This window comes from Lissotriton vulgaris, chromosome 3_1, assembly GCF_964263255.1.
Source record: "Lissotriton vulgaris chromosome 3_1, aLisVul1.2, whole genome shotgun sequence".
Taxonomy (NCBI): domain Eukaryota; kingdom Metazoa; phylum Chordata; class Amphibia; order Caudata; family Salamandridae; genus Lissotriton; species Lissotriton vulgaris.
Window position 1 is genome coordinate 980637529 of NC_141689.1, and position 20571 is coordinate 980658099.

At 46.1% G+C, this 20571-nt stretch overlaps 1 protein-coding gene across 4 annotated transcripts in view; it reads right to left on the minus strand.

Moving 5' to 3' along the window:
* VPS13A (vacuolar protein sorting 13 homolog A) overlaps window positions 1-20571 on the minus strand; it is a 2146181-nt gene that overhangs the window by 1818483 nt on the left and 307127 nt on the right. The gene's annotated exons all lie outside the window — the stretch shown is intronic.

The window sequence follows — 20571 nt, forward strand, 5'->3', positions numbered from 1 at the left end:
CACGTTCCATCCCAATCTAATGGCAGACGTACATAGGCTGTCTGACCACATATGAAATAAGAATGACGGGAAGCTTTGAAAGTAGACTTTCCTTTATCACTGAATTCAACCACAGTATTACAATCACTGTGTCCTAGATGTACTGAACCATTCTTTCTGACGCATAATTCACCTTTCACTGGCAAAACTGTAATAGACGGCAAGTCCGAATTAGTCTCGGACTGAACGTTCAGAATCATGAGGTTAAGTGTAAAATTACCTAATCCATACACTTCATTTTCTAGATCGGTTCCTGTCCTTTGGGGAAGACCTTCCTTGTCTGGGAAACATATTTTATTCATAACTGTATTCAGGTTCCCCCATATCCAATTGCCTTGGGAAACTGTGGACTTACTATCTAGGGAGGACATTAAAGTAAACCATGCACCACACGAACCATTATGTGTAAACGGATAAGGAAAGAGGGGCAGAGCTCCCTTGTATTTCTGATAGGGAGGGAGTCGGCCACATACCCAGCAATTGGTGGCATTGCTGGTCTGGTGAGAATGGTGTAACATACGGATAAAAGTGTTGTTGCGCATTGCTAATCGATAGGACAACTCGTGTGGGGGCAGGTCACTGAAAGTGTGCTCTACAGAGTCATTAGAGAAAGTATGTACATGAGAACCAAGAGGAAAGAAAACATGTAGCATTAAACTTATGCATATGATCGTAAGACTCAGAAGAAACATAAAAATTAAAGTAATGACACATCGGCTATGCAGATTTTTGAAATATTTTTCTCTCTTTTCAATTCGCCTATCTCTCTGACTACTTGGGTCTATCTTATACATGTCAGAAACCTGTCTAACCGCTTCACCCGAGGGGGACTTAAACAATTAAACGCTGTCTGACTTACTAGACCTCACCTTGGCTCGGTACTCCTGTTGCGGAGTTTTTTCTAGCAGGGGAAGTTTAGAGTCAGTGTCTGAAAGGGGGCAGTCCTTGATTACAGTCTCTGGACACAGTCCATGAAAGCGTATTATGTGGCTTGAGTGGAGCCACCCTTTACGTCCTTCCAGTTTCACTGCGGTCCTCGTGGTCATCAACACCAGCTTTGGCTGCTTCCACCTTGGCTCCAGAGGGCTAGAGCGATCGAATTTGCGGACGTAGACATAATCCCCTGGAACGATTTCATGCGGTTTTACTTGGGTGTTGTCCGGGAAGGCAGCCGCGACCTGTGAACGACAAGATAGTAGTGCAGACATCAAGGAAGCTAGGTATTCTGTCAGCATATTACTGTCGACATCCGTTATTTTACGAGGCATAGGTGTACCCCACATATTGGGAGGACGTCCAAAGACTATTTCATACGGGGACAATCCGGTTCTGGAATGGGCTACCATTCGCATGTAAAAGAGGGCAACTGGCAAGGCTACTATCCAATCTACACCTTTTTCTGCACAGACCTTCGCTAATCGTGTTTTCAGGGTTTGATTATGTCTCTCAACGAGACCAGAGGCTTCGGGGTGTCGTACGCAGTGGAACTTCCACTGGTAACCTAACAGGAGTGATACCTGTTTCATGAGTTCGGACAAGAATGGCTGACCATTATCAGAGTACACGACACGGGGCAAGCCGTATCGCGGGAAAAATTCACGGACCAGTTGTTTGGCAGTGGTTACGGCAGTGTAATCTGGGACTGGATATGCTTCTGTCCATCGGGAAAGGGCACATACAACTACGAGGACATACTTGAATCCTCGGCATCTGTCCATCTGGATATAATCCATCTGGAGGACTTCAAAAGGATGGTCAGGAGGATGAAATCCACCTTGTTCCACGGGAATACCTTTGCCTGGATTGAACTGACAACAGATCATGCAGGTACGCACTTTCTGTTTTGCTGCTGCACGTAAATGCTTGTTGAACCAAAGATTCTGAATGCTGTCTAACATGGCTTTTTCTCCTAAGTGTGCTGGACTATGTGCTGTATTAATGATAACTTGAACCATAGAGTCGGGGAGGAACCATGTGGCTCTTCCCTTCGTCATCCATCCCTGATCTGTCTGGATCCCTCCTTGTTCAGTCCATTTCTTAATTTCATCTGGAGTTGCATGTGTCTGTATGTCGAGTACATCTAGTGTGGGATCCTTAACTGTCATACAATGTGTTAGTGAAGTTACTTCAGTCTTTGTCGTGTCAGTCGGAATGTCTGTTTGGGTCTGAGCTGTGAGTTTGGCTGTTCGATCTGCAAGGTCGTTACCCTGGGAAATAGTGTCGGTGACTTTAGTATGTGCTTTGCACTTCATGATCGCTATGGCTGTAGGCAAATGTATTGCTTCTAACAGGGCTTGAATGAGGGGACCGTGTTGTATCTTGGCACCGTGAGAAGTTAAAAAAACCTCTTTCTTCCCAGAGAACACCGAAGTCGTGAACGACTCCGAATGCATACTGTGAATCTGTGTATATGTTCACTTTCTTGTTCTTGGCTCGTATACAGGCTTGGGTCAGAGCAATGAGCTCTGCTGCTTGGGCAGATAATGTGTCAATACGATGTGTTTCTATGACTTCAGTTTCAGTGGTCACTGCATATGCGGCTACTAACTCTCCTGTGCTTGTTCTCATACATGAACCATCCACGTAAAGTGTCAGGTCTGGGTCGGGCAATGCAATGTCTGTCAAGTCTTGTCTGGGCTTTGTCACGGTATTAATGACTTCCACGCAGTCGTGTGGTGCTGGATCTGCTGTAATGGAGGGTAACAATGTGGCAGGGTTGAGTATGTTGCAACGTCTGATTTCTATGTGTGGTTGGAACAGTGTCAGTTCATATCCTGTCAGTCGTGCTATGGTCGAGTGCTGAGTCTGGGTTCGATTTAGGAGAACTTCCACGGAGTGTGGAACCTGTACTGTCAAGGGATGTCCTAACACTATTGAGTCGCTTTGTCTGATAGCTAGAGCTGTTGATGCAACTGATTTTAGGCACGCAGGCAAAGCCTGGGCTACTGGATCCAATGTACTAGAAAAATAAGCACAAGGCTTGTGTCTTCCTGCTTGATCTTGTGTGAGAACAGATAATGCTGTGCCATCGCGTTCTGTGACAAAAAAGGTAAAAGGTTTGCTGTAACATGGTGTCGCTAAAACTGGTGCTTGACATAAAGCTTTCTTCAAGTCATCAAAAGCTTGTGTATGTTCCTGAGTCCAAGGGAGGACAGTCGGAGTCGCTGCCTCCTGTGTTGTCAACTGTATGAGTGGCTTGGCTAGATATGCATACTGAGGAATCCATTGTCTGCAGTACGAAGTGAGGCCAATAAAGGCCCGTACTTCCTTTTGTGTCTTGGGCTGTGGCAGATGTGCAATTAACTGGATGCGGTCAGGTGTCAACTGTCTACCCCTCTTGGACAGCAAGTGTCCAAGGTATACCACTTGCTGGGCACAGAATTGTAGCTTCGAAGGGGACACCTTATGCCCCTTTTCGGCCAGAAAATACAAGACTGTCAGTGATGCGCGTTCGCAGTCACGTTCGGTCCGTGCTGTAATTAACAGGTCATCAACGTATTGGAGCAGTGCAGTGTCAGTAGGCATGTGAATACAGTCTAGTTGTCATTTCAGTGCTTGACTGTAAATACTAGGACTTTCCGTGAACCCTTGAGGTGCACGGGCAAATTTGAAGCTTCGGCCATTTAAAGAGAATCCGAAAAGATACTGGCTTTCCGAATGAATGGGGACACTAAAGAAGGCGTTCTTGAGATCGATTACAGTAAAGAACGCTGCTTCGGAATCAATGGCAGTCAATAGGGAAGAAATGTCTGGGACCACTGGGTACTGGGGTATTATGCATTTATTTAATTCTCGAAGGTCGATCACCAATCGGTAGACTGGTGGTGCATTTGGGTCAGTTCGTTTAAGAATCGGAATGATTGGAGAATTACATACATTGGAGTCAGTTTCTACAACTACTCCTTGAGCAACGAGCTCGTCAATAATTTTCAGTAAGGCTGCTACAGCCTCAGGTGGCAACTTGTATTGTCGGATTCGTGGCAGCACAACTCCTTGTTTGAGAGTGACACGATAAGGTGTATCGTGCATACATCCTACATCAGTTGGACCTTGCGCCCATAAATGCTGTGGTACATTCTGCAATCTTGGATCAAAATCTCTCAACACATAATGTCCTTTAAAATCACGTAAAAACAATCTCACTCCTTCCGGAGAACAGCATATCACTGCTCCTAGTGCTTTCAACGTTTTAATACCAAGCAAGTTTTCAGGACATGATTTCGTAAGTAACAAATCTGTAGTACGAGACAATGGACCTACTTCTAAGGGAACTGGCTTTGACACTTTGTTAACAATAGGCTTTCCTGAAAATCCAAGGGAAACATTCTGTGAGCCTGAGAGGGGTGCCCCTAGAACCTCGTCGTGACTGATGGTAGTTCTGCTCGCCCCTGTGTCAATCAAAAATTTTCTGTCTTTCCCTAATACCTGACTATATACATAGGGACCCTCTTGATCTACAGGAACCTCGATAAGGGGCAAGCCAACCTCCCTCTCTAGGCTGTTTCATGAATACTGTTGATAATCGGGGTAGTCTGACTGTGCATACTGGTACATTTGCTGTGTAACGTGTTGCGTGGCAGCAATAGGCTGGGGTTGGGGTACTGCTACTGTCTGTTGTGTATTCTGCGGAGGTTGCGTGTTCTGTGGAATATTCTGTGGAACCTGTTCTGGTCTAGGTGGACGCGGTCTTTCTTTCGTCCTGCCTGTAGCAATATTGTATTTCAGAACGGTACATTCGTTTATATAGTGACCTGGCTGTTTACAGTAGTTGCAATTCCCTTTAACAGGAGCTGCAGAATGACTAGTCTGTGTCGCACCCCTCTTCTGACCATCTGCTGGAACGGACTGGGCAACTAGTACTTTCATTTTCGTATCTTTCATACGTCTCTGCTCATGTTCGTGTTCCTCTCTGATTCGGTTCTGGTGGTACTGTAACATTTGTAGCATTTGGGAAGGGGTATTAGCTTGCCATGTACTCTCGACTTTCAGTACTCTGTTTTTAACTTGTGGTAAGGAATTCTCAACTAATTTGGTCACAAAAAGATGTGGATAAGATTCACTACTTGTTTTCAGGCAGCTATTAATAATGAAACATTTCTCAAATCTGGAATAAAAATCACTAGTGTCTTCGTCTTGTTTCTGTTTGCAGGCTGAGATGGCATCCCAGTCTTCCTTTTTAACTGTCAGTAACCTAGGCAAGACCTGTACTAATAATCCTGGTAATGCTTTGGCTTTGTCCCCGAGACCAGTACCTGGGACTCGCCCATTTTCTTCGGTTTCTAATTCAGTCCAGTTAATCTTTTTATCTCCCACCTCCCATTCTTTCTCCTTAAGTTTTTCGTAAATGCCGGCAGGCAACAGTACCTTTAACATTTTAAGAATGTCGGGATACGTATAATCCCCCATGAGTAACATGTCTTTTAATTCACGGTGGAATCCTGCTGGATCTTTATCATGACAGGGCACTAATTTCTTCATTTCCAATAATTCCATTTTGGTCAGGGGTGTGTATACGAATACTCGTTGAAGCTCACCCCCTGCGGTCTGGACGGGATGAACTTCTCGTAAGGGATTCTGTCTGCCTATATAAAATGGTTGTCTTACTGGGGGTGGAACAGGAACGAAATGTGGAGTCAGGAAAGTTCTGTATTTGTGGCGTTGTTCTAGAATGGTATTAATTAAATCGGTACCTAGGCCTCTCCATCTTTTTAGGAGTAATTCTTCCAGTATACTATATAGGGGACCTGGATCAGAATGCTGACTTTCATATAGTGTAATGAGATGCTGGATCATGTACATACCAGCTAAGCGCTGTTCGTCTGGGGAAAGATTCAAAAATGTTTGCGCTACTGAATCATCTTTATATATACTAGTATTTCCAGCCCATTGTACTGCTGACCGTGCTAGTTCCTGATCATGCATGGTACTAAGTTCACTGTAACCTATTCTTTCTTTCAGTATTTTATCGGTGGCTTGGAATAAATGTTCAAGAGAACATTGTTCTGGTATGGGAGAAAGAAAACGTTTCTTGTTTTCAAGGCGAATGGGTCTGTCAAAAGGTCTTGCTCTACCTACGTACGCTATTCTATCTGGGTCTCCTTCTGTATCATCTATATCTTCATCCTCTGTGGTTTCATTCTCCTCTTTCTCGGCTTCCCTAGCTGCTCTTTCTTTTTCGTGTATTACTACAATTTCTTTACGGATCTTTCTGTACATGGATTCTATACAACTCTGTTTATTATGTTTACCATCAGCTATATTGTTACTCCAATTTATCAGGATGTCCATCTCTTCTTTGCTTGTACCTGGCCGTTCTCGTTCCCTTATCAAACAATTTATCAAAAACTGTAAGATCATTCTTTGTGTCTCAACCTTGTTGTGTGCCATGGCCTCTTGAATGCATTCTGGTTGCTCCCCTGTTCAAATGAAATTGTATATGTTATCCAAATGTTGTCTCATATGTGGTAGAATGGACAAATAGTTTGTGACTCGTCGTAAACGTATCGAGTATAGTATCATCTCGTCTTCGCCTGGTACTGGATCGTATCTGCAATCTGTAAGGTACTGTCTAAGGGCTGCGAATGTCGCAGCTTTGGGTGTACGTTGTAATGCTGCTTCTCTAAGCGTCATTAGTTTTACTTGAGGCGGGGTGACGGGGAGACCTCCTACGGCGCCTCCTGAAGCGGAAGCGGAACCATCAACTAGCTGTGTTGTTACTACTGGTGTCATAGCTTGAAAAGTAGGTGTAGGTAATGTAGGCAGACTCTGGGTTGTAAGTGTAGAAAAAGGATTGGTAGGACCGATAGCAGGAGGGACAGTAGCAGTAGTAGTGACAGGATGGGAAGTGACAATGGGTGGGGGAGTCGAGTCTTGAGGGAGTGGGGGTAACGTGTCTTGAACAGGCTGAATAAGCTGATGTATATTATTAGCAGGTGGTACGCGTACATTGGTGTATTCTGGAGCTACATCATCTAAATAGGAAGAAAGGAAAATGTCCGCTGCAGTCTGTTTGTGACGGAGTTTAGTCGGGACCAATGGTGGTGGCAAGTTACAGGGTACTTCCGGGGTCGCCCTAGGCAGGCCCTCGGCAAGAACAGGATACATGCCTGTAATAAGGGCATTTCTTTGTCTGTCTTGTTGTTCTGTTCTAACTCGTTCACCTTCTTCTAGTAACTCCTTTTCTTTAGCATTTTCAGATTCTTCTCTGCTTTCCTGATTTCTTTCTCTGTTCTTCTATGCGCTTCTTTACGCCACAATTCTATGGCATCTTTCTGGGATTGTCTGGCTTTCTTTTTCCATAATGCTTCTTCTACTCTCATGATGCAATCAGCATCCCATGTCCCTGAGACAGGCCATCTATATTTTTCTTCCAGATCTTTTGTGTAATCCACCCACAAATCTAGGTACAGTATGGCATCTAAGCCATGATTATGGTACATAAAATGTCCGGGAGTGTCCCTAGGCGGGACGGGAACTGCTTCTTCGAGTATCCCTTTCCTAGTTCCTATCTGACGTAATTTCGAGAACAGCAGCATTTTTGAACTGACTTGAACGTGAACACAATAAACACAGTAATGAATAGCAAACAATCATTCATACCACGACAAACACATTGAAACATTTTCCGACTGATATTACCTGGTACATAGAAGACACAAATTCTGAAAATCTCGAGAAACAATACTAGAATACTGAATCACTAGATGCACTGCTAAAACAGTACAGACAATACCGGTCCCATTAAGAGACGCGTTATTACCGTATTCACCTAAGTGAACACGTCTGGACCAGGTCTGTGTACCCAGACCGGTCTTGACCGGGCACAAATTAATGAACCCGTCTAGATGCGTTCCCAGCAACGGTACTCACCGGGAAGCAGAAACTGAAGGCCTCGGAAACTGGACTGGACTGCATCGGGCTACGATTTCTCCTACGCATGCGCTTCAGAACAGGTGGGCCTCCGGATACCTCGGACCTTGCTCTCTCGACTTGGGGCTCTGGTCGGGATCCTCCGCATTCCTCACCGCCTCGTCTGGATGCCGGACTGCAGTCTCCGTCTCCTCCGTGGGCCTGAGGGAGATAGCAGGAAAACCCGCCGGTGTGCACGGAATTCCATCACAGCTGTAGAAGGGTCAGGGGCCTGCGTACATCGCCGGCGCGTGATGAAGGGGAGGGGTCCCTATTCGGGCGCCAGATTATGTGGTAAATAATATTACCGGACTATTTTTCCAAACATTAAATAACAATAAGGATAGCTCAATCAAATGAGAGGCAGAGTCCGTGGTATCTGAGTCATACGGGCTTTAATGAAATGCCTCGAGGCATGGGACATCGGGTTCCATCACCACTAAGGTTCAGGAAGGGACATTCAACGTTTTATTAACATCACACATTAAATATAGTAAAACAGTATAATTGAAATGAATACAGTAGGCGTAACAAGTGAAAACTAAAAGATAAGAACACATGTGCGTAACAGGAGGCGTGTAAAAGGGCGTACACGTAGGCGTGTACCGAATACGTCACAAGAAGTGTCATAAGTGGGTGGATACATAGTGAATTCCTGCAGGGTCAGCAGAAACCTTTGTTACAGATGCGCGCGCAACTGGGCATGACGTGATATAGACGTGTAACTGGGGAAAGCTGGGGGCTTGACTTTAGCTCTAGTAGAAGAGTCTTGGTGTCTGGGGTGTCAGAATGACCTGTACCTATAACATATCTGGTATCTCATGTTTGGAGGATGTATCGTCTGAAGTAAAAGGTCTCTCGGGCAGAGGCCGTTCAATACTGAATGCTAGTGCGTGCATACGTGTCTTGGTGTAATGCGAGGAGCTATAGGCCTACCATGGTATCGGGTTCTGTAAATCACTTGCAAGGAGGACAGGAAGCTGGGCCCTTTGCTCTGCAGCCGGGTATATGTTTACCTATTTCACTAGACTGGAATGTGTTATTGAGGAGGCTGAGCAGATAACTGTAGGCAAAATACTGTCTTGGCAGGCCAAGCTGAGCCGGGCACCGCTTCGCTGGGCAGGAAGTAAGGCAGAGGTCAGGGATGCATACCTAAACTGCAGCTTTCAGAGGCAGAAAAGACTTGGAGCCTCAATTAAGGGCCTGGCTCGACGGAGCCAGAGAAACGTGGAAAACGTGTGCTTCGCGTTATGTAAAAGTGTACCATGTAAAGACGTTGGCACCATAGGCCTAAAAGCTAAATTAACGTGGTTTTCTGGGTGGACTGAATAACTGACATGTTAACGTTGGACGCAAATGCATATGCGTCTTTGTGGCATGCACGGAAAAGGAATTACACAACATACATGGAACATGGGTGCATGGACGGGGTGTGAGTGGGGGACACATTAGCTACCTGAAAATTTCTATTACCTCACCCCGCTAACATAATTACTTTGCCCCGGGGGGGTGGCGGTCCCCGGGGCAGTGTGGGGAGGGATTGGCCCCCCCCACACTTTTTTTAAAATATGCCCCCGAGATTTGGTCCCCCCGGGGGCTAATTTAAAAAAAACAGACCGTTTTTTTTTCTTTTCACGGGGTACGCGTAACCCGTGATTTAAAAAAAAAATGTTTTGGCCTTGGGGGTCCTTGTGGGACCCCTGAGTGCTTTCTTGTGCCACAAGATGGCTGCCAACACTTCCTGGTTTGGAGTGTTGACAGACAGTTGACATCCAATCAGCATACAGCTCATGCTCGGGAAGGTACGCATACCTTACAGAGTAGAGTACAGAGTACGGTAAGCTCCTATAGATATACTTGTGATTTTACTCAGGATTTTCTCAGGATTTACACCATTTAACAAAAAGCGTGATCTGCGAACCGAAATCTACCTTTTTGCCAAATTTGGTGTTATTCCGTTCAGCCGTTCGGGCTGTAGCCCTGGCTAAAGGTCCTATGGAAAATTGCATGGGGAAAACACGTTTTGGGACCCCCCTTTTTTCTCTGCCCCTGCTTCACGAATCACCCCCAAACTTTCAGGGAAGGAGCGGAGCAGGCAATTTTCTTGGAGAAATTCACGAAGATTCGTCCACCGGCGCCAAAGTTATTCCAAATAGAATGTTGCGGATTTCCTATGGAAATTAGGTCCTAACTATAACTACCTACTGGTGACCGCCAGTAGGTGATATATATATATATCTTCCAAAATCTCCTGAATCAACACAAGATCAAGGGAGACACTATTTGCAGCTTTTACTCTTTATTTACCTACGTCCATCATACCGTATTTCGACCGACTCAGCGGTCTTGGTCGCATGATATATAAAAACATAAACCCATACAGAAAGTAACACTATATAATAAAATGTCCCTAAGAAGGGTACATAGAAATGGCCACAACATCAGTCATGGGCCGAAGATGGGAAAACAGCAAGCTAGCAACTAGCCATATGACACAGTATAATAGGGATATGGGGGGGGTGTAGGAAAAGAACGCACCCCTGAAAAAACTATTAGAAGAAAGAAAACAACACTATCGACTGTACGGTTACGATCAGGCAGTCGAGAGACAATTGAATGAAGAACAACAGGGGAGAAACAACCCCACTAGAATAGAGAACTAAAGACTGCAAAGGAGGACCAGAAAAAGGGGTCAAGTTGAATGAGGCCAACACGGGAGGGCCTAATTAAATAGCTAGTTGCCATCTTAAAAGAAAGAATAAGCAAAGATGTGAACCAGCTGACAAAAGACGGAGAATATAGCATGGGAAGACCAATACCATAAGTGAAGGTCCAACCAAAGAACCAGTGTAAAGAACCAAAGTGACAGATGGAGAGGTGGTGCCAACAGCCTAACAAACGTAGAGTCCAGAGCAAAAGAAGTTCTCATTTCCACTGAACAACTTGTACCCTGCTAACAAGCCACATAACTTTGTGAGTGAGGATCCTAGTGTCACCCAAGATCATATTTGGTATCCTCATTAGTACAAGGGAAACAAACCCACCAAGGTGTGGAATTGAATCCACACTTGCACGAAGAGAAGGAAACAACCCGGAAAAGAATTATAAGAGAACACCAACCTCCGCACGAAACAACCCAGAGAGGATAGTCCGGAAACCCATGCCCGAGAAGAAACAGAAGATTAAAAAAAGTCATAAATCCCAAAAAGGGACAGAAGGCATGTCTAAAGAACAGCCAGGCCAGTAACGAAACGTTGGGGTTGATATCAGCGGTGTCATGGAAACATCTCGATTCCAAAAGTGAAAAGCAACAGCAGTTTTGCGCAAGTTAGAAGCAGATAAAAACAGGTGATGCAGAGGTAAAGAAGAGAAAGGGTCAGCCGAGTAGGCCACCCATGCAAAGAGACGAACAAGGTCTAAACCGGGAACTGCTATCCCCTGCTAGCAGCAGAGGCTGGGGGGGTCGCATTATAAATGCATCAGGCCTTTGAAGTTTCCCTGTCGTGTACTGGGCCTGCCTAGGGGAGGTGTGACACCTTTGCCCAGAAAGGCCTTTGTTTTTGGGCCCTGAGAGCAACAGGCTCTCACCCCATAGGTCCAGAAACATGTCTGGTGGTGGCAGGCTGACAAGAAGCAGTCAATGAACACACGAGGGTTGGCATGTTTTCAGGGGGCTCCTCTAAGGGGCCCTCTGAGTATATGGTTTAATAAATCCAACACTGGCATCAGTGTGGGTTTATTAAATTGAGTTGTTTGATACCAAACACTCCTGGGTACATGGAAGTGATCATGTTACTGGAGTACTTGAGTTGTCAAGTTCCCAGCCCATGTAATTTCTATGGCTCCTTGGCACTTACAATATATAAGAATAGACATATATTGTAGGTGCATAGCTGCTCATGCAGATATGCCCATACCTAAGATATAGTGCACCCGGCCGTAAGGCTTGAAGGCCTGCTAGAGGGGTGACTTACTTATACCTGAGGCAGTGCTGTTTAGCATGGCACACATGGCAGTGTGCCATGTCAATTTTGTCGTATTTCTTAACCCAGGCATGCAGGCTAAAGTGGCAGTTTGTGTGGCCTGGCTGAGGGGTCCCTAGGGTGGCACAACTGGTGCAGCAGCCTTAGGGTCCCCTCTTCAGTCCCAATGCCCTATGTACCAGGGGTACCATTTACTAGGGACTTACGGGCATAACTAAAATTGTGCCAAACAAAGTACAGTTTTATGGAAAGAACACTGGTGCTGGTGACCTGATTAGCAGGGACCAGAACACTATCAGTCAATGTTGCACCATATACCAGGCAAAAACTGTGAGGGGTACTGCAACAGAACCCCATTTTCTCACTTATAGTGTCCTCTTATTCCCCTCGTACTCAGTTTGGCTGGGGATAGTCTCCTTCATTTCCTTTCTGTGTGAGCAGATATCTCACTTCCACACAAGATCGAGGCTGTTGCTATTTGGAGCTTCTACTCTTTATTTTCCTCAGTTTGCCATAACGCATTTCGATCGACTCAGCGGTCTTGGTCACATGAAATATAAAAACATAAACCTATACAGAAGGAGACACTGTATAATAAAATATGCCTCTGAAGGATGCATAAGGTGTCCCTGTGAACTACAGCATCTCAACTTACCTCTGCTGTCACTGGTGTTCTTCGTGCAGCCTCTGGTCCAATGCGTACAGCTGTTTTTCAAAACAGTTCCTCCATTTACTTGCATTAGGTGCCCGACACCGTGTGTGCACCCAGCCCACCCCTGTGCCGCTGGTGGTGTATGTTAGGTGTTGTAGGAAGGGGGAGGCTCTAGTTGGCGCAGTGCAACACTAGCGACAAGCAGGGACTCTCTCTTCCTCGTCAGGGCTGAGGGTTACCTTCCAGACAACCTCTGCTTACCCTCTAGGTAGTGTGGCTTAAGCAGTCGTAGGCTAATCTTTGGGGCACATAGGGTTAAACACTTGCAATATTACACCCTCACAACCAACCCACCACACAATGACACCAAACTGTATTCTGTAAAAATATATATCTTTATATAAATTTCAAGCAGGCTTGTGAATACAGTCGTCAAACTTTCAAATAGCGGTTCCAGGTTACTTAGTTCAAGTTGCCACAGTTCTTTCTAGCAATAAGCGTTCTTTAGGGCCTTCTGGCCGGTTCAACAAAGTTCTTGTGGAGCGGGCGGCTTCCAGGGGAGCTGTCCCACGTCGCGTTGCCTTCCCGGGGTCGCTGTTCGTTGCGGCTCTCAGCCGAGCAGGTCACGGGTCATCCGGGGCAGCGGTGCTCTGTGGCGGCAGGGTCCTTTCCTCGTCGTCCGCTCCGACCCTGGAGGCGGCGGCTGTGTGGTGGCGGCAAGTGGCAGTACGGTCCTCAAGTGCAGGACGTACCCAGCCAAGTGCCGGTGGTAGCTGCGCGCTCACAGCTGAGCTGTCGGGCAGGATACCGACCAGGAGGATTCTCACAGGGCGACTGTCCGTCTTCGCAAGTGGATTGGCTGCTCGTGGCGCAGTCAACTCGGGAGCTCGGACCGGACAGGTCCTCCTTCACTTTGCTCTCGGGCTCCCGGTGCAGTTGCGGTCACGGTGTTCGGGCCAGCGGCGGCTGGACCTCACGTTGCTCTGGGCCCCGGTCACGGTGGTCAGGTGGATGTCGTTGCCTTGGAGGAGATTCCTCCGTCGGTACTGCAGCGATAAGCAGCACCCACAGTTGCTTTCTTCAGGATGTAGCGCCCACTGGTCCTGGGGCGCTGGTCAGGGGGCAAGTTCACAGCAAGCCCTTGGAGATCGTTTCAGCAGAGTTTGGCACAAAGTCTTGTAAAGCAAAAGTCTTCTCGTAGTCTTTCCTTTTTCCTCTCCTTCGGCAGCAAGGCACCAGACACAGGCAAGAGACAGCACCCTTCCTTGTCCTTCACGGTCCTTCTCGTCGGGCAGAGTTCCTTCTGTAGCCCAAACTGGATCTAACTTTCAAGGAGCAGGGCTCCTTCTTTTATACTGTATTTCTTTTGTTCTCGCAGGCCAGGGGGGCCTTTGCATAGCCACTTTCAGTCCTTGAGCACTCCGACGGGTGTAATCCGGCTTCTGCTTTCAGTGTGAGGGGCAGGCGCATCAGACGCCCCACAGGAGGTGGAGCCAGCATTGTGCGGACAGGGGTAGCCAGAGTACCTTGTTGATGGGGGCTTCGCCCTTCCTGGGCCAGGTGTCGGCTGAGTCATCAGTCGCTCCCCAGGAGGGTGGAGCCAGCATTGTGGTGGCAGAGCACAGCAAGATCCAGAGTCAAGAGCCACTCCTACCTCCCACTAAGGTGTAACCTGCGCATTCACCACCTGTCATCCCCCCAGCCCTGTCACTCACACATCCCAGACAGTCAGATACACATACCAGCAGAGGCGGGCTGAAATGGTTAGGCAAGCAAATGCTAACTTTCTAAAAGTAGCATTTGCAAACACAGGATACTAAAATAAACTTGACTACAAGAAATATTTTATCATCCTGAGTTCAGGCATACTAAACAAGACTCGCTACCATGCTCCTTGAGCCTGCTGGGATTATAGGGTGTAATAATTCCAGCAGCTCAGTCTGGCCTAACGGAAGCAGGTAGTCTTCAATAGTGAAATACGATTTTGGTTGTAAGTCACTACTAGGACATGCCACACACATCAGGGCTTGTCCTACCTTACACCTACAACGCACCCTGCCCGCAGGCCTACCATAGGGGTGACTAATATGTAGTCAAGGGAAGGTTCAGGGGCTGGCAAGTGGGTGCACTCGCCCAGCTAGCGTGACAGTACGAGACCGCACGCGGGTTCTGCGGTCGCAGTCCCCAGGCACATCTTTACGGCTGCTTCAGTGGGTGGCGCAACCCGCGCTGCAGGCCCACTAGCAGTATTGGCATCTACAAGCCCCGGCACTCCTAGTGCACTTTACTAGGGACTAACAGTAAATCCAATGAACCAATCATGGATACCAATCGCATGTACAATTTACAGTAGGGAGCACTTGCACTGCGGCACGGGTCGGCCGTGGCGCAGGGCCCTGAGTATCGGAAAACCAGCAAAACATCGGAGGCACATCAGCAAGAAGTGGAAGGGAAACTCACGCCAAGGTGCCAGGTCTAACAGGTGTTTATCACAAAAAAGTATCAGAGGGTCAGGATTCCAACAGGTAATTATTGGGGACAGTAGTAGTGAGTTGTTACCACTAGCCGTACAACTGAAAGTTACAAAAGCCAGGTCAAGTTAGTGTCTGGTCTCTGGCACCCATCAGTCACCACTCGGAACCACCCTTCATCATTTGGGGCTCCGAGGACCAACACCGCACCTGATCTTTTCTCTAACAGGAAAGGACTAACCTTCCTGTTGGTCAGGGCATGATCGTTTTGAGTTGGAAAAATATGTACTGGTGATGTAACTGACGGGGTGAAAAAGTGTGCAGTGCAAAGAACAAAGTGATACCAAAAAATATAGAAAAGGTGAATAAAATTGGTTTAGGGAGCAAAAGAAATTTTAATAGGGTATAGCTCCCAACACCAATGTTAAAAATAGCCAAGACAGGGAAAATTTATAAACTGTCTAGTGGTGGAACATGGTCGACATGTTTCAGCAATTAATGGCCATGTGGCCTTGCTTTCTTCAGGACCTAAAAATAACGCTACTGCAAACAAAAAAAACCCTAAAGTGTGAAGAAGTGTTTTCTTTAAAAAGGAAGAGATTATAGGAACAACTTAGATATTTATAGAAGTGTCACCTGGACCTCCTAGGTGTACTTGTTCCGAGTCTTCTCACAAATTCAGTAGTAGACTGAAAAAGAAATGCATGGCATGAGCACATCACCCGCCACCTGTCCACAATAAACCTTCTTTTTCACCATTGATAATTATCGACATTGGTGAGGTCTATATCCAAAGAATAAGACCAAACACACTGTTCGTACTAGTGCCTACCAGTTCTTCTGGAACTTGAAACTTTTCAAATTTCACAAACTACTTCTTACCTGATTTATGAGAAGTAAAGACCTCACCCCACCTGGCTGCGGCTCAGGACATAGGTGAAGCACCGCTCTGTAAAAGTTGAATAAATTCAAACCATTGAATCACTCACCATAAACATGCCAACAAAAGGTTTAATTATTGCCGAGAAATTCTGTCTTAGTGTGAAGCTAGTACATACGGGAATTTCATTGTTTATAATGTACTAGCATGGCGAGCGGAACGATATAAATGATGTTATATCCGCTCCAAACCTATTAAGTCAATGTGCCCACCTGGATCTATGATTGCAAAGCTGCTGTTGTTATTTTATGGTAAAGAGCGTGTGCCCACGAGAGGTATTAATGCCATTCTGTGCGCTCTAAGGAGCCCATAGTCTAGGCCTGTTGTTCTTTTATGGTAAAGAGCGTGTGCCCACGGGAGGTATTGATGCCATTCTGTATGCTCTAAGGTGCCCATAGTCTAAGCCTGTTGTTGTAATGCCCAAAGACAAACCTTCTCAGTATAGCGGTGTGGCGTGATGTGAACCCGTCTTGCCAAACAACCGCGCGGTGTATGCGTCCCGGGGAGTTGCGCGCTGCAGCCGGATCAATTAAAGAAAGGGAACGTTGAAAGCGTTCAAGGGGACCTTACCTATCCGTCGGTACTCCAACGCGGCATCTGTGCCGTCTGGGGAGGTACCGGCGGTCTGTTTACTCACATTTTTATTACACTGTTCCTGATTGGTCGAGGCCGTCACGTGGCGCGCGAAAAAGCCGCGTCACGCGTTGGTAATGCCACGAGCGTTCGGATTGGTTCAGCCCAGAGGGGATTAGACCAATCGCGCGCATCCCCCGCGTTGTCATGGTAAAATTTAGTAAATAAACGGCGGTGCCGTCGACCTTCAGTGTGCGCTGGAGTGTTAACTACGCGTTCTTGGCGATGAAGGTGGAATCAAAGCTCAAACTGAGCCCCTATACGTTCAAATTGTCCTAGATGACTAAGGATGTTGGTCAGTCACCTAAGGCTGAGAAACAGTCTAGTTGATTGTATTGCATACCGGATTTACCACATATAGAAAGAGGATATTGTTGATCACTCATGTATTGGTCACCAGAATGAGTATTGATCAGGTGATTATATCAGAACGAGGACCAGGGTATGTCATCGTTCAGCCCTGTTCGATCAGTACCAAGTTTCAAAACCCATTTTTGTTCTTTCATAAGCAGAAAATTGCTCACATTGGTGACGTGTGATGGAATGAACGGTTTCTCTAGGACCGTCCATTTGAATGACGTGGGTGAGTGGTTCAAGGTGATGAACTGGGTGGTAAGCCTGTTAGCCTGCCTCTTACAGTTGATGGTACTTCTGTGTTCAGACAGCCTCACCTTGATCTTTTGAGTGGTCATCCCCACGTATCTGAGCCTGCAGGGGCAGGTGATCAAATAAATTAATTTGTCGCTGTTACAGTTAGTGAATCTCACTTGTCTCCAGGGCCTGGACGTCCCGATGTCAATCTCTGTGGTTTTGGACGTTTGAGCACATGATTGGCATGTGCCACATGGATGATGGCCGGATACTGGAGGCAAGTCCCATAAGGTGCCCACTGCTCTGGGGGTTACCTCTCGTGGTCTAGTATGGACCATTCTGTCTCTCAAATTGGGTCCTCTCTTGAAGGAGAACAACGGCTGTTGGATAGAGTGGGATCCTGAATTCAAGATCGACCAACGTTTCTTCACCGCTTTCTTGATACTGTTGGATAGTGTACCAAAAGTGTGTACAAAAGTGAGCCTTTCCAGAGGTGCTTTCGGAGTGGTTGGTTCCAATAATGCTGCTCGATTGTTGTTACTAGCCCGCTTCATGGCTCGATGTACCAGACGGGGAGGGTATTTTCTGTTGACAAGTTGAGTCTTGAGTGCAGTAGAGTGTGACTTAAAAGCTGTGCCAGTGGAACAATTTCTTTGTACCCGTAGAAATTGCCCAAACGGCAAATTGTCCCGTAGAGACTTAGGATGATAGCTGTCATATAACAGGAGGGAATTTCTGGACATAGGCTTTCTATACAGTTCTGACTGCAAACCAGTAGTAGTGGCCTTAATCATGAGGTCGAGAAAAGCCAGGCTGTTGCCGCCAATTTCTATGGTGAAGCGTAAGAAAGCATTTCTGCTGTTCAACCATCCTAGGAAGTCCTGACAACTAGCTCTTGAGCCTCGCCATACCACCAATATATCGTCGATATATCGTTTCCAGGTTTTTATCTGCTCAAAGTATGGATTGGACTCGGTCAGGACATGTCGTTGTTCGAAGTAGTGTACATAAAGATTTGCCAGGCTGGGGGCATAAACGCTCCCCATACTGGTTCCAGACACTTGTAAGTATATGTTGTCTTCAAACTTAAAAAAGTTCTTCTTCATAGCTAGAGTTGCACAGGCCATGATGAAGTGCACCGGAGTGATGGTATCTATCTCATTGGTGTCAAGCAGAGAATGGATAACTTCCAGGGTTTCGTCCTGAGGTATAGAGGTGTATAAGGCCTCTACATCGAACGAGACCAAAAGGTCAGTTGTGACATCAAAGTTCAGGTCCGGTAATAGACGTAAGACGTCGGTGGTATCCTTTAAGTAAGTAGGCATCGTTTGGACCATTGGGCGTAAGAAGTGGTCAACAAACGTCGATAGGGGTTCTAGGATCGACCCGATGCCCGAGATGATCGGTCTACCTGGTGGCGGGCGTTGCTCCTTGTGCACCTTCGGTAAGATGTAGAACTAGGGGATCACTGGATGTTCTGTGTTGAGGAATTTAGCCTCGGACACCCATCCTTCAGTCAGTGCCTCCTCCGTCATGTTCCGAATCGTTCTTTGTAGATCCACCGTTGGATCCTGATCCAAAAGGCGGTAAGATCTTACGTCACTCAATTGTCGAAGACATTCAGCTCGATATGTCTCAGTATCAAGAATGACAATGGCCCCGCCTTTATCGGCTGGTTTGATGGTTATTGACTTGTCAGCCGACAATGATTTAAGGGCCTGGTGCTCCGCTTTGGGGAGATTGCAGAATGTTCTTTTGTCTTGTTTGAACAACTCCTCGATATCTCGTTCAATGGCCTGTTCAAAGGCTAACACATGGGTCGGCATAAGATGAGTTGGTGGGTTAAAAGTAGACTTCGGTCTGAGCCCTGTGTTAGTCATTGCTTCCTCTTGTTCTGATCTCTCTTTGTCAATGAAAAAGAAGTGTAGTCTCACCTTCCTGATAAATCTAGCCAGTTCTAGTCGGGTTTCAAAATGTTCATTCCGATATGTGGGAACAAAACCCAGGCCTCTATTGAGGGCCGTCTAACAGACGTCTGTTAGACGGCCCTCAATAGAGGCCTGGGTTTTGTTCCCAGGTCCCAGTTAAAGGTGCAGTTCATTGTTGTTTTTTAAAAAATCACCATTTGTCGGTAGTGCAGCAAAGGTAAGTACAGTTTTTTATGTAAGGTTGCTTTTTAACCCCTCCTTGCATAAGCTTCTGGAGCTTATGCAAGGAGTGCCCTCCGGCTGTGATACTTTTCAGGAACAAAGTTTTCGATGGAAGAGTCTACCGAGTGAGGCCTGTCTCAAACTTGGGGAATGGACTTGTTAGCAGCTAGGATTTGCGAAAGGAATTTTCCTATGCACCTCATGCTTTGGATAATGACGTGGAAAGACAAACTGGCTGTTTTAATAACTCAGTGGTAGTGAGACATTACTTAAGTATATTGCAACTGAGTTATGGTATTATGCTTTGAAGCAAATGTAGCACTCGGTTGCAGTTATATAAGTGCGGTTTTGCCAAAATCGACCTTGAAGATGTGGAAGGTGCAATTATGATGTATTTTGGGAGTTGAAGTCCCCACCTGCAAAGTGATGGATTAACATATAACTGCAACGAAGATATACATGGATACAGTACCACTTTGGGGGTTAAAAGGCAACCTTAGATAAAAAAACTGTACTTACCTTTGCTGCACTACCAACAAATGGTGATTTTTTAAAAAACAACAATGAACTGCACCTTTAACTGGGAGAATGGACGGTGTCCTTCTTTGATGTCCTATGAGTTACGTTATTTAAGAACAAAAGTACCCACTGACAAAACAGCAAGTGGCATATGATTAAGGGTCGTAGGACTCGAAACGCGTAATGCCAGTCTTGAAATAAAGAATCTTTTTAAGCATGCTTGGTGTGGCCCTCGCTGCGTTTTTGAAGGAACGCTGTTTTCTTTTGGATTTCATAGAGGTGTCTGATACACTTCAAAACGGGCCCCGATCCGCAAGGAAGTGGCACTCCATTTTGTTAGGGGGACGGGCGAAGGGTGCACTCAAAAGAATTGAGAGACAGAAAAAGCAAAAGAGAGAATCAGTTTGCGCCCTAAAGCCCTACCATATTGAATGTAATATTTGAAACTGTAAAAATAAAACAGTTGGCACAAAATGCCCCAATAAATACCACAATATGACCAGTTTATACCTTATCAGGGAGAGAAAGCTTATTGAGAGAGATTCATAGACCGAAAAAATGGAAGCAGCATCTTGAGAAATAGTCTAGGTTACTTCACTGAGCTAGTATCCTGCAGTAGTTGAACTAAAAGCTGACTGGCAGCATTATAGCAGTGTTCGCCTAAGAATCTTGTATTTTTTTTTAA